The following is an 11,032-nucleotide window of genomic DNA, read 5'->3' on the forward strand; positions in this document are numbered from 1 at the left end:
CTAGTTCAGAAGCTACAGACAGCTCAACCAAACGAAGGATGGAATACCGTACAAGAAGAGCTCGAAAGAGGTATACTGTATACATGGCGGAGCAGTTAGAACAACCTTTGGAACCACCATAGATACCAGATATAAAATCTTTAGACGAATCAGAAGGCAACATCTCGCCAGATGAGAAAAGCGACAGCAACGAAAATGATGAACAAAGACTAGCAAGGCTAAAGAAGAACAAATTGAAAGCTAGAAGGAGGAACCGGGCTAAACAAAGGAAGCAAGTCTAGAATAAATACAAAGCGGAGCTAACAGAATACAACAGAAAGAAGGCGGAAAAAGAAGCCACAAAAAATACAAAAAGGGAAAGAATTGAAGAATTAACAAAGGAGTTGTACACCCTCACGAATAACAGGAAAGCAAAGGAAGACCAGAAGAAAGAAGTCGGGGGATCAGAAAACAACCCGACGAAGAAATTCCATAGGAGCCACAAAGGGAGCAGCCACCCAAAAAATCGAATTTTCAAAGGATAGGACCAGTAGAAAGTGCTGATATCAATGGAAGGAAGGAACACTATTCAAAGCAACAAGAAAGAGACAAACCAGAATTGAGCCAACGCTACCAAGAAATATCAAGAAGATTTGACAAAGAAGATGACTACGGAGAGTCTGAGTTAAAAGAAGACAGGTCTTATTACAGAAGGGCAAGATTGCCAGATTATGGAAGAACGGAACCATATGACAGATTCCCTTGTTTCGTAGGAAGACTACAAACTTTAAAGCTAATGCACAAGTTTAAACTAGCAAATCATTCCAAGTATGATGGCAAAGTCGAACCAAGACAATGGCTAAGGGTTTACTCCCAATCTATTGAATTAGCTGGAGGAGATGATGACATCAAGGCTCTATTCTTCCCAATGGCCCTCGAAGCAATGCCGCTACAATGGTTTGACAAATTGAGGCCAAGATCAATCAGGTATTGGGAAGACTTGCAAGAAGCTTTCTGCAACAACTTCATAGGCATTATTACCCATCCAATGACTGTAGCCGAATTGAAAGGAGTAAAGCAAAGGAGAGGAGAAAGTCTAAGGGAATACTATAGAAGATTTGGAGAATTCAGGGCTCAAGTCCACGACATTACTGATAGGGAGGTGATAGAGGCCTTTGCAGAAGGAATCTGGGCAAACTGGCAATACAAGGACTATTTCAATGAGAACCCAAGAACAAATGAAGACTTCAAGAGGGTTGTTGAGAAGCTAATTTCGTCAGAAGAAAGGACTCGGCACAGATTTGCTAGGGACAACCCAGAGAATAGAAGACCCGATTACAGACAGCAAGACAAAAGACCAAGGCAGGACAATATGGTGGCAACCACAGACAACAAAAGAAGATACAATGGCAACGACAATGATAGCAATGGTAGCAATCACAATGGCAACTACAACAATAGCAACAACCGTAACAACAGCGGTTACAACAGTAATAGCAACTATCAGAGTAACAACTACCGAGGAAGAGCACCGAAAAACATAGAAAACATGCCGTGTCACATTGAAAGCTCTAGTTTGGTTTTGGTGAATTGATGAAACCCTAAGTGCTAACCTAGTTCATCAAGTGATCATGAGATAGGTAGCACACTTCAAGTAGAGAAGCAAATGAAGATCATAACATGACAATGGTGATAGCATAGAGATGATCAAGGGCTTAAACTTGAAGAGAAGAAAGAGAAAAACAAAAAACTCAAGGCAAAGGTATAACTTGTAGGAGCTATTTTGTTTTGGTGATCAAGACACTTAGAGAGTGTGATCACATTTAGGTTTGATAGCCGTACTATTAAGAGGGGTGAAACTCGTATCGGAATGCGGTTATCAAAGTGCCACTAGATGCTCTAACTCATTGCATATGCATTTAAGATCTAGTGGAGTGCTAACACCCTTGATAATATTTGTGAAAATATGCTAACACATGTGCACAAGGTGTTTGCAGGGTTGAGATGGGTTTGGGTTTCGGCGGGATTCGGTGCTTTCGGAAAAATAGAATGCCTATTTTCTATTACGCCGGATGCAAATTCTTGGTGGTTGGCACATTGGAGCAAGGGTGGAAAAGATAGAAGTGAGAACAGAGCTGATGCCAGCGTCAGTCCAGTGACCGGACGCTGGATCAAGAAGCACCGAACGCTGACTGCCTGCGTCCGGTCGCGTTGACTGTTGGTACAGTGCTAGGGTTTACCACCGGACGCTGGCTGTGTCCGGTCGAGGTGGACCGGACGCGTCCGGTCGAAGAAAACTAGGTTTCGACCCTTACTGTACTCGACCGGACGCTGAGGTTCCAGCGTCCTGTCAGTTTTAACCGAACGTGTCTGGTCGAGGTCGGTACCTTACTGGAAACGACCGGACGCTGAGGTTCCAGCGTCCGATTAGTTGAAGCTGCTGTGTCCGGTCAGCGTCATAGCCGTTGAAATCTGACGAACAGCATTTGAAACTGGTGACACGTGGCGTCCATCGGGCGACCGGACGCTGAGGGCCAGCGTCCGGTCAGTATGACCGGAGCGTCCGGTCAGAGCGCGTTTTGCCCAGTGAAGGGGTATAACGGCTCTATTTGATTGGGGCTCTATTTATAGCCCCATGGCCGGCTCAAGGGATCTCTCTTGCACATTTTCATTGACATAGCAACCTTGTGAGCCTAGCCAAAGGACTCCCACTCATCTACATCATTGATTCATCATCATAGTGAGATTGGGAGTGATCCAAGTGCATTGCTTGAGTGATTGCATCTAGAGGCACTTAGTGATCGTGGTTCGCTGCGGATTTCGCTTGTTACTCTTGGTGGTTGCCGCCACCTAGACGGCTTGGAGCAGCGAGGATCGTCGAGCGGAGGTGGTGATTGTCTCCGGCTCCGATCGTGGTGATTGTGAGGGGTTCTTGACTTTTCCCCGGTGGAGCGCCAAAAGGTACTCTAGTGGATTGCTCGTGGCTTGTGTGATCGTCATCTTGTGTTGGTTGTGCGGCACCCTATTGAGGGTTTGACGTGTGAAGCCAATTAGCGCGTGAACCTCCAAGTGAGTGAATCGCCACAACGAGGACTAGCTTGCCGGCAAGCAAGTGAATCTCGGTAAAAATCATCGTCTTCATCATTGATTCCGAGGTGATTGGTCATCATTGTTATTCATCTTCGTGATTGATTGGTTCATTCATCTACACGGCGGTATAACCCTCTTGACCACTCTCTTTACTTTACCGCAAACTAGTTGACAAGCTCTTTAGTGTAGCTAGTTGTGAGAGCTTGCATGCTTGGTTGGTGTGACTCTTTAGTTAGCCTTTGAGATCACACTAACATAGGGTAGTGTCATTGCTCTTGTGTGAATTGACACTTTCTAAACTAGAATTGTGGTAGGTGGCTTGCATTTTTGAGTAGGCTAGCGCAACACTCGCTTCGCCTCATAATTGTCTAACCATTTGGTTAAGTGTTGTTGTAGAAATTTTTATTAGGCTATTCACCCCCCCTCTAGCCATTAGGACCTTTCACACATACACCCAGGGGCCAGACACAAGTTAGTTGAATGCAGCACTTTTCAGCGGCAATTCATGAAGAGAGAAAACATAAATCAAAACAACTCGGAGCCAAAGCAAGAAGAATCCAAGAAGGAGGAAAAGAGAGATGAAGGAGATTATCAAGAACCCCAACGCCAATTAGTGGTGATATTTTCAGGTGTTCCTAACACACGAAGCAAAAGACAAGAGAAACTAGCTCACCGAGCCATCATGGCAGCTGAACCAGCCATCCCAAGATATCTAGATTGGTCAGAGTACCCCATCCACTTCACAAGAGAAGACCAATAGACCAGTGCAGCAAACGCAGGATGCTACCCGCTAGTACTGGGTCCGACTATCACAGGAGTAGCAGTAACTAAATTACTCATCGATGGAGGAGTCGGGCTTAACATAATTTTCGCAAATACTCTCAAAAGGATGAATCTGGATTGTGAAGGTCTAATGACACCCACAAGCACACCATTCTACGGAATAGTACCCGGCAGAGCAGCTATGCCCCTCGGACAGATAACCCTACCCGTCACCTTTGGCACACCAGATAAATACCGGACGAAATTCATCAAATTCGAAGTTGCAGACTTTGAATCATGCTACCACGCAATATTTGGGAGACCAGCTTTAACAAAATACATGGCAGTACCACATTATCCATACCTACTGCTCAAGATGCCAACAACAAAGGGTGTATTATCATTGAAAGGAGATCTAAAGAAAGCACATGATTGCGACGTACAAGCAGTACAAATATCCGAAAGATTACAAGATATAAAGGAAGGAAAGGAGATTGCAATGCTGGCCACGAAATGAACCCAGATGAGATTAAGATACCGGCTAAGAAGCCAAACAACTTCGCACCACCAAAAGAATCCTCTACCAAGACTATTGACCTACTGACTGGTGATCCGGAGAAGACGACAATCATCAGTGCAAATCTTGACCCCAAATAGGAACTCGCGCTCACCAACTTTCTTCGGGACAATAAAGATATTTTCGCTTGGAAGCCAGCAGACATGCTAGGGGTCCCAAGGGAGTTGGCTGAGCACATAATTGATGTGAACAAAGGGTCCAAACCCATTAAGCAGAAGTTACGAAGATTCACTCCAGACAGAAAAGCAGCAATCAAAAAAGAGATCACCAAGCTCATGGCAGCAGGATTCATCAGAGAAATAATCAACCCGGATTGGCTTGCCAACCCGGTCCTAGTAGAGAAGAAGAATTCAAAAGAATGACGCATGTGCATCGACTACATAGACCTCAACAAACATTGCTCAAAAGATCCATATGTCCCACCAAGGATTGATCAAATCATCGACTCGACAGCAGGATCAGCTCTGTTATCCTTTCTAGATTGCTATTCAGGCTATCATCAAATATCCTTAAGAGAAGAAGACCAAAGCAAGACTTCGTTCATTACACCCTTTGGGGCATATTGCTATAAATCAATGCCTTTTGGGCTAAAAATGCAGGGGCAATATATCAAAGAGCAATTCAAACTTGCTTGGGGAGTCAAGTCGGAAGAAATGCAGAAGCATACATTGATGATGTAGTAATCAAGACAAAAGAACCTAGATCATTGATAGAAGACCTCGAGGAGACTTTCAAGAATCTAAAAGCATGGCAGTGGAAGCTAAACCCCACAAAGTGTGTTTTTGGGGTACCATCAGAACAACTACATGGGTTTCTAGTCAGTAACCAAGGAATTGAAGCAAGTACAAAGCAGGTTAAAGCCATCATGGATATGAAACCTCCAAAGAAAGTTAAAGACATACAGAAGCTTATAGGATGCATGGCAGCACTCAATAGATTCATCTTCCGACTAGGAGAAAAAGGGCTACCTTTCTTCAAATTATTGAAAAAGGCAGGAAATTTTGAACGGACAGAAGAGGCAGAAGAAGCATTCCAAAAGTTAAAAGAATACTTGGCATCATCACCAGTAATGACACCACCAAAAGACAAAGAGGACATGATGCTATACATTACAGCAACCAAGAACGTTGTCAGCACAGCAATTGTGGTTGAGAGAGAAGAACCTGGACATGCATACAAAATGCAAAGACCAGTCTATTACATAAGCGAAGTACTAATAGAATCAAAAGTGAGATACCCACACATGCAAAAACTACTTTATGCAGTGTTGATATCATCAAGAAAGCTGAGACATTATTTCCATGAACACAAGATTACAGTGGTAACCAATTTTCCACTTCAAGACATTCTACGCAACGAAGATGCAACAGGTCGGATATCAAAATGGGTAGTAGAACTCGGTGCTCTCAACCTAGACTTCAAACCAAGAATAGCAATCAAATCTCAAGCATTATCCGACTTCATTGCTGAATGGACAGAAATCAGTCAAAAAGAACCCGAACCAATACTTGATCATTGGAAAATGTATTTTGACGGTTCCCTAAAGTTAGGAGGAGCTGGAGTAGGAGTACTATTCATATCACTAGAAGGGAGACAGTTAAAATATGTGCTACAAATACTTTGGCAGGCAACTAACAATGAGGCAGAATACGAAACATTAATACACGGTCTAAGAGTTGCAAGCTCGCTTGGGATCAAAAGACTACTTGTCTACGGTGATTCAGCTGTAGTAATCAATCAAGTCAACAAGGATTGGGATTGTACAAAAGATAATATGGATGCGTACTGTGCAGAAGTCAAAAAATTAGAGAAAAATTTCCAAGGGCTCGAAATCCATCATGTACTAAGAGATTCCAATGTTGTAGCAGATGTGCTAGCAAAATTAGGACCAGATAGAGCAAAAGTACCACCCGGTATATTTGTGGAAGAACTCACAGCCCCATCCATCAAACAACTCGGAAACACAGAAAAAAGGAGACAATAGATCCAATGGAAATAGATCAAGCAGAAGAACCAGACCAGTCAAGACAAATCATGGTCATACAAAGTGATTGGAGACAAACATACATTGATTTTATCAAAGAGAAGAAACTATCCGAAGACAAAGCAGAAGCAACTCGGGTTGTACGAAGAAGCAAAAACTACGTTCTGGTGGGGGATAAACTATACAAAAGAGCAGCATCATCAGGAGTACTGCTTAAATGTGTTCCGACAGATAAAGGAAAGGAAATCTTGGATGAAATCCACTTAGGATGCTGTGGAAATCATGCAGCCTCTAGGACACTAGTCGGCAAAAGCATTCAGAACCGGTTTCTATTGGCCAACAGCACTCAAAGATGTAGAAAAGCTCGTCAGAACATGCAAGAATTGCCAAATGTTTGCTAGGCAATCACATGTGCTGGCTTACAACTTAATATGCATACCGCCGGCTTGGCCGTTCTCATGCTGGGGGCTAGATCAAGTCGGACCACTCAAAAAAGCAAAAGGAGGCTTCGAATACATATTTGTGGCAATTGATAAATTTACAAAGTGGATTGAATACAAACCTTTGGTCAAATACAGTGCAGAAAAGGCAGTGGAATTCATACAAGACATCATGCATAGGTTCGGCATGCCCAATAGAATAATCACAGATCTTGGTTCACCATTTACAGCAAGAGAATTCCAATACTGGGCAAGAGATTATGGGATAGAAATCGACTTTGCATCAGTAGCACACCCGTAGGTCAATGGACAAGTCAAAAGAGCAAATGGACTCATATTACAAGGTTTAAAACCAAGATTATATGAAGATTTGAAAGATTATGGTGGAAAATGGATCGACGAATTACCGAAAGTAGTATGGGGTCTAAGAACCCAGATCAGTAGAGCAACTGGATACTCACCGTTCTTTATGGTCTACGGATCAGAGGCAGTACTACCAGCCGACTTAATATGGATATCTCCAAGAATAGAACAATATGAAGAAGGCAAAGCAGAAGAAACAAGGCGGTTAGAAATTGATTCAATAGAAGAAATAAGAGACAGTGCAATCATACAAAATGCAAGATATCAGCAAGGGTTACGAAGACATTATGACAAAAGTACTCAACCCCGATCACTAAAGCCAAGGGACTCAGTACTACGACTAATCCAGAAGAAAGATGGATGACACAAATTACTCAGTCCATGGGAAGGACCCTTCATCGTGAAGACAGCAACAGGACCCGACACATACGAGTTGATGACTCCAGATGAAATACATGTAAAGAACACTTGGCATATCAGCCAGCTCAAAAGATTCTACAATTAAGTACAACATATTGTACTCAAGTTTCAAGAGAAATAAAATAGAGATTATTCAAGAAGAACAGCTTCAAATATGAGCCCTGTCCAACGGACAGAACCAACCCGTAATCAGGTTGGGGAAAAAGGGGCTTCCCTGTTAATAGCCAACCCGGAAACGGTTGCGCTACACGGGCAATCTTGTCACTCAACCATATGGAGATGGTCTGACTGACGGCCAATGGCCAAATAGCTTCTTGGGTAAGGAGACCCAAGCTAGCATTTGTCACTCTACCATAAAGAGATGGTACGACTGACAGCCCTGTCCAACAGACAGAACCAACCCATAACCAGGTTGGGGAAAAAGGGGCAGCCCTGCAAATAGCTCAACCCAGAAATGGTTGTTGCTATATGGGCGCAATCGCTTACCCCAAGAGCTGGTATGATTGCTTACTTACCCTGCAAACAGCCAACCCGGAAACGGTTGTGCTATACGGGTCCGGTCACCTACCCTAAGAGTGGTACGATCGAATACTTCGCCCAAGAAGCGGCACAAACACTCTGACAACTCGGTCGCCTACCCCAAGAGTGGTACGATCGACTACTTCGCCCAAGAAGCGGCACAAGCACTCCAACAGCTCGGTCGCCTACCCAAGAGTGGTACGATCGACTACTTCGCCCAAGAAGCGGCACAAGCACTCCAACAACTCGGTCACCTACCCCAAGAGTGGTACGATCAACTACTTCGCCCAGAGAGGGACACAAGCACTCCAACAATCCGGTCGCCTACCCCAAGAGTGGTACGATCGAATACTTCGCCCAAGAAGCGGCACAAGCACTCCAATAATCCGGTCACCTACCCCAAGAGTGGTACGATCGAATACTTCACCCAAGAAGCGGCACAAGCACTCCAACAACCCGGTCGCCTATCCCAAGAGTGGTACGATCGACTACTTCACCCAAGAAGCGGCACAAGCACTCCAACAACTCGGTCGCCTACCCCAAGAGTGGTACGATCGACTACTCCACCCAAAAAGTAGCACAAGCACTCCAACAGCTCGGTTGCCTACCACAAGAGTGGTACGATCAACTACTTTGCCTAGAGAGGGACACAAGCACTTCAATAACTTGGTCGCCTACCCCAAGAGCGGCACGATCGACTACGTTGCCCAAGGAGGGGCACAAACACTCCAACAACTCGATCGTCTACCCCAAGAGTGGTACAATCGACTACTTCGCCCAAAGAGCGGCACAAACACTCCAAACAACTCGGTCGCCGACCCAAAGAGCGGTACGATCGACTACTTCGCCCAAGCTGCGATCTACAGTACAAATCGGTTGATTACCCCAAGAAAAGTATAATCAACTCCATCAACTCTACTACATCACAAGAAGAAACAAGCTATGGCAAAGCAGAAAAAAGCCACAAGGAAAGACAGGGCGAAACTTTTCCATATTATTCAAAGACATCTCAGAAGAAAAAGAAAGACAGGTCGAAGCCTGCTCATTTCAGTCAAAGACAAATTCAAAAGCAGGGCAAAGCCTAATCATATTTTCAGAAACAAGTATATATTACAAGAAACCACAAGTTCATTACACAAAACATCTAAGGAGCCAGAGGCACAGCAGGAAGCACATCCATCTGTTCCAAGATTTGGTCTGTAAGACCACCAAGCTCCACCTTTGCCTCATCCCATCGCTGCGCAAACTCTGCAGTCACGGAAGGATCTACAATCTACTGAAGCAGAGCATCAGGAGTGGCAACCTGGATGAAGGATATAACATTGTTTACACAACGGTAAAAACCACCCTTGACAAACTCAAAAAATCGAGTTGACAACACCAGGATAATGCCTCTCAACCCTTGAGCAAAGTCCTCCTGGCGACAAACAGCAGCAATAATAGGCTTCACAGCTTCATAAAGAGCCCGGAATTGATCTTGGGCACCTGTTAGCTTAGTTTGGAGAGCCCAGAATTGATCATGGGCAGCTGATAACTTCTCCTGCAAATCTTGCACTGACTTCAAAGCCTGAACAAGGTCATGGTCAGCTCCAGATCTAATCAGCTTGGCCTGAGCAAATAAATCTTAGGCCTCTCTCAATTTGATATCAAAAGAAGAACTTACAGACTCGGCTTGATTTTGAGAAGTACAGAGGGTATTGACCATCTCCTCTCATTCTTTCTGCCAACTCTCCTTATCCTTAACAAGAGCTGAAAAGAAAGCAGACAAAGAACTCAAAGAAAGAAAGAAAAAACAAGGCAGAAAAAGCAAGTATGCAAAGAAAGGAGAACCCACCAGTTTTTTCTTTCTTCAACACAGAGACCTCATTCTGAGCAGCAGTAATAGCCTGCAAAGATGAGTCGCGCACCTTCTCAGCCTCAAGCACCTTAGCATTGAGGGCAGACTCCATCAGAGCACGCTACGCCTTCTTATAAGTCAGGACAACTTCAGTCCGAGCTAGCTCATCTTCCTTTCTTTTCAAATTGGCTTCAGCAATGGCAGTAAATTACGCCTCATGAGGACCGAACAAGACATCCTGATCTTGAAATAAAGACTGCAAAGCAAAAATATGTGAGACAGCAGCAGAAAAAACCAATATCGAAAGTTAAAAAGAACTCGAATACCTTGAGTTTGGCACCATACGCGCCCGAGAAATTCTCCCACAAAGAAACCAACTCAGACAGCCGCTCAACACGACCGAGTTGGACCAACTCCTCCCCACCCTGAGTTAATAGGAGAGTACTTGGAGTAGAAGTCAAAGGCTATCCGGCACTAGAAGTACCAGCAGCATCCACAGCAGCAACAGATGAAGGATTATTATCAGCCGGCTCCCCATTCACTGCATCCTCCCAAGCAGCTGCTTCGAGGTTGTCCAACAGGGACAACCCGGTCGGCAGAATAGGAGCAGCAAAAGGGCTGCCTAAGTTCACTTCAACTCGATGCTCCATTGGAGGAGACACCGGAGTTCCAATAGCCTCCTCCTCAACACACAGAGCAGGAGAGGCAATACGTGGAAGAGAAGCTACAAAGAAAACAACCTGTCAGACAGAAAAGAAAAAACCAAGAAAGCAAGCATAAATGGGAAAATAACTTACCAGCAGTAAAATCTTGTAGAGGTCCACCAGCATCAAGAGCCAGGGAAGAAGAAGTATCCTCCGAAGGCCTACATTCGAAAAAGAGCTCGGGCTAGTCAGAGACAAAAGCAACAAAGGTGAATAGTGCCCAAAAGCAAGATTCCTAACAAAAAGTAAAAGAAGACGCTCACTCATGGCTATGCAAAACCCATCCATGACCAGCAAAAGACAAAGACCAAAGGAGTACAAATCAAGACCCTTCTTCCGGCTTCTTTTCAACAGAAA

The sequence above is a fragment of the Miscanthus floridulus genome, chromosome 13 (assembly GCF_019320115.1).
Source record: "Miscanthus floridulus cultivar M001 chromosome 13, ASM1932011v1, whole genome shotgun sequence".
Taxonomy (NCBI): Eukaryota; Viridiplantae; Streptophyta; class Magnoliopsida; order Poales; family Poaceae; genus Miscanthus; species Miscanthus floridulus.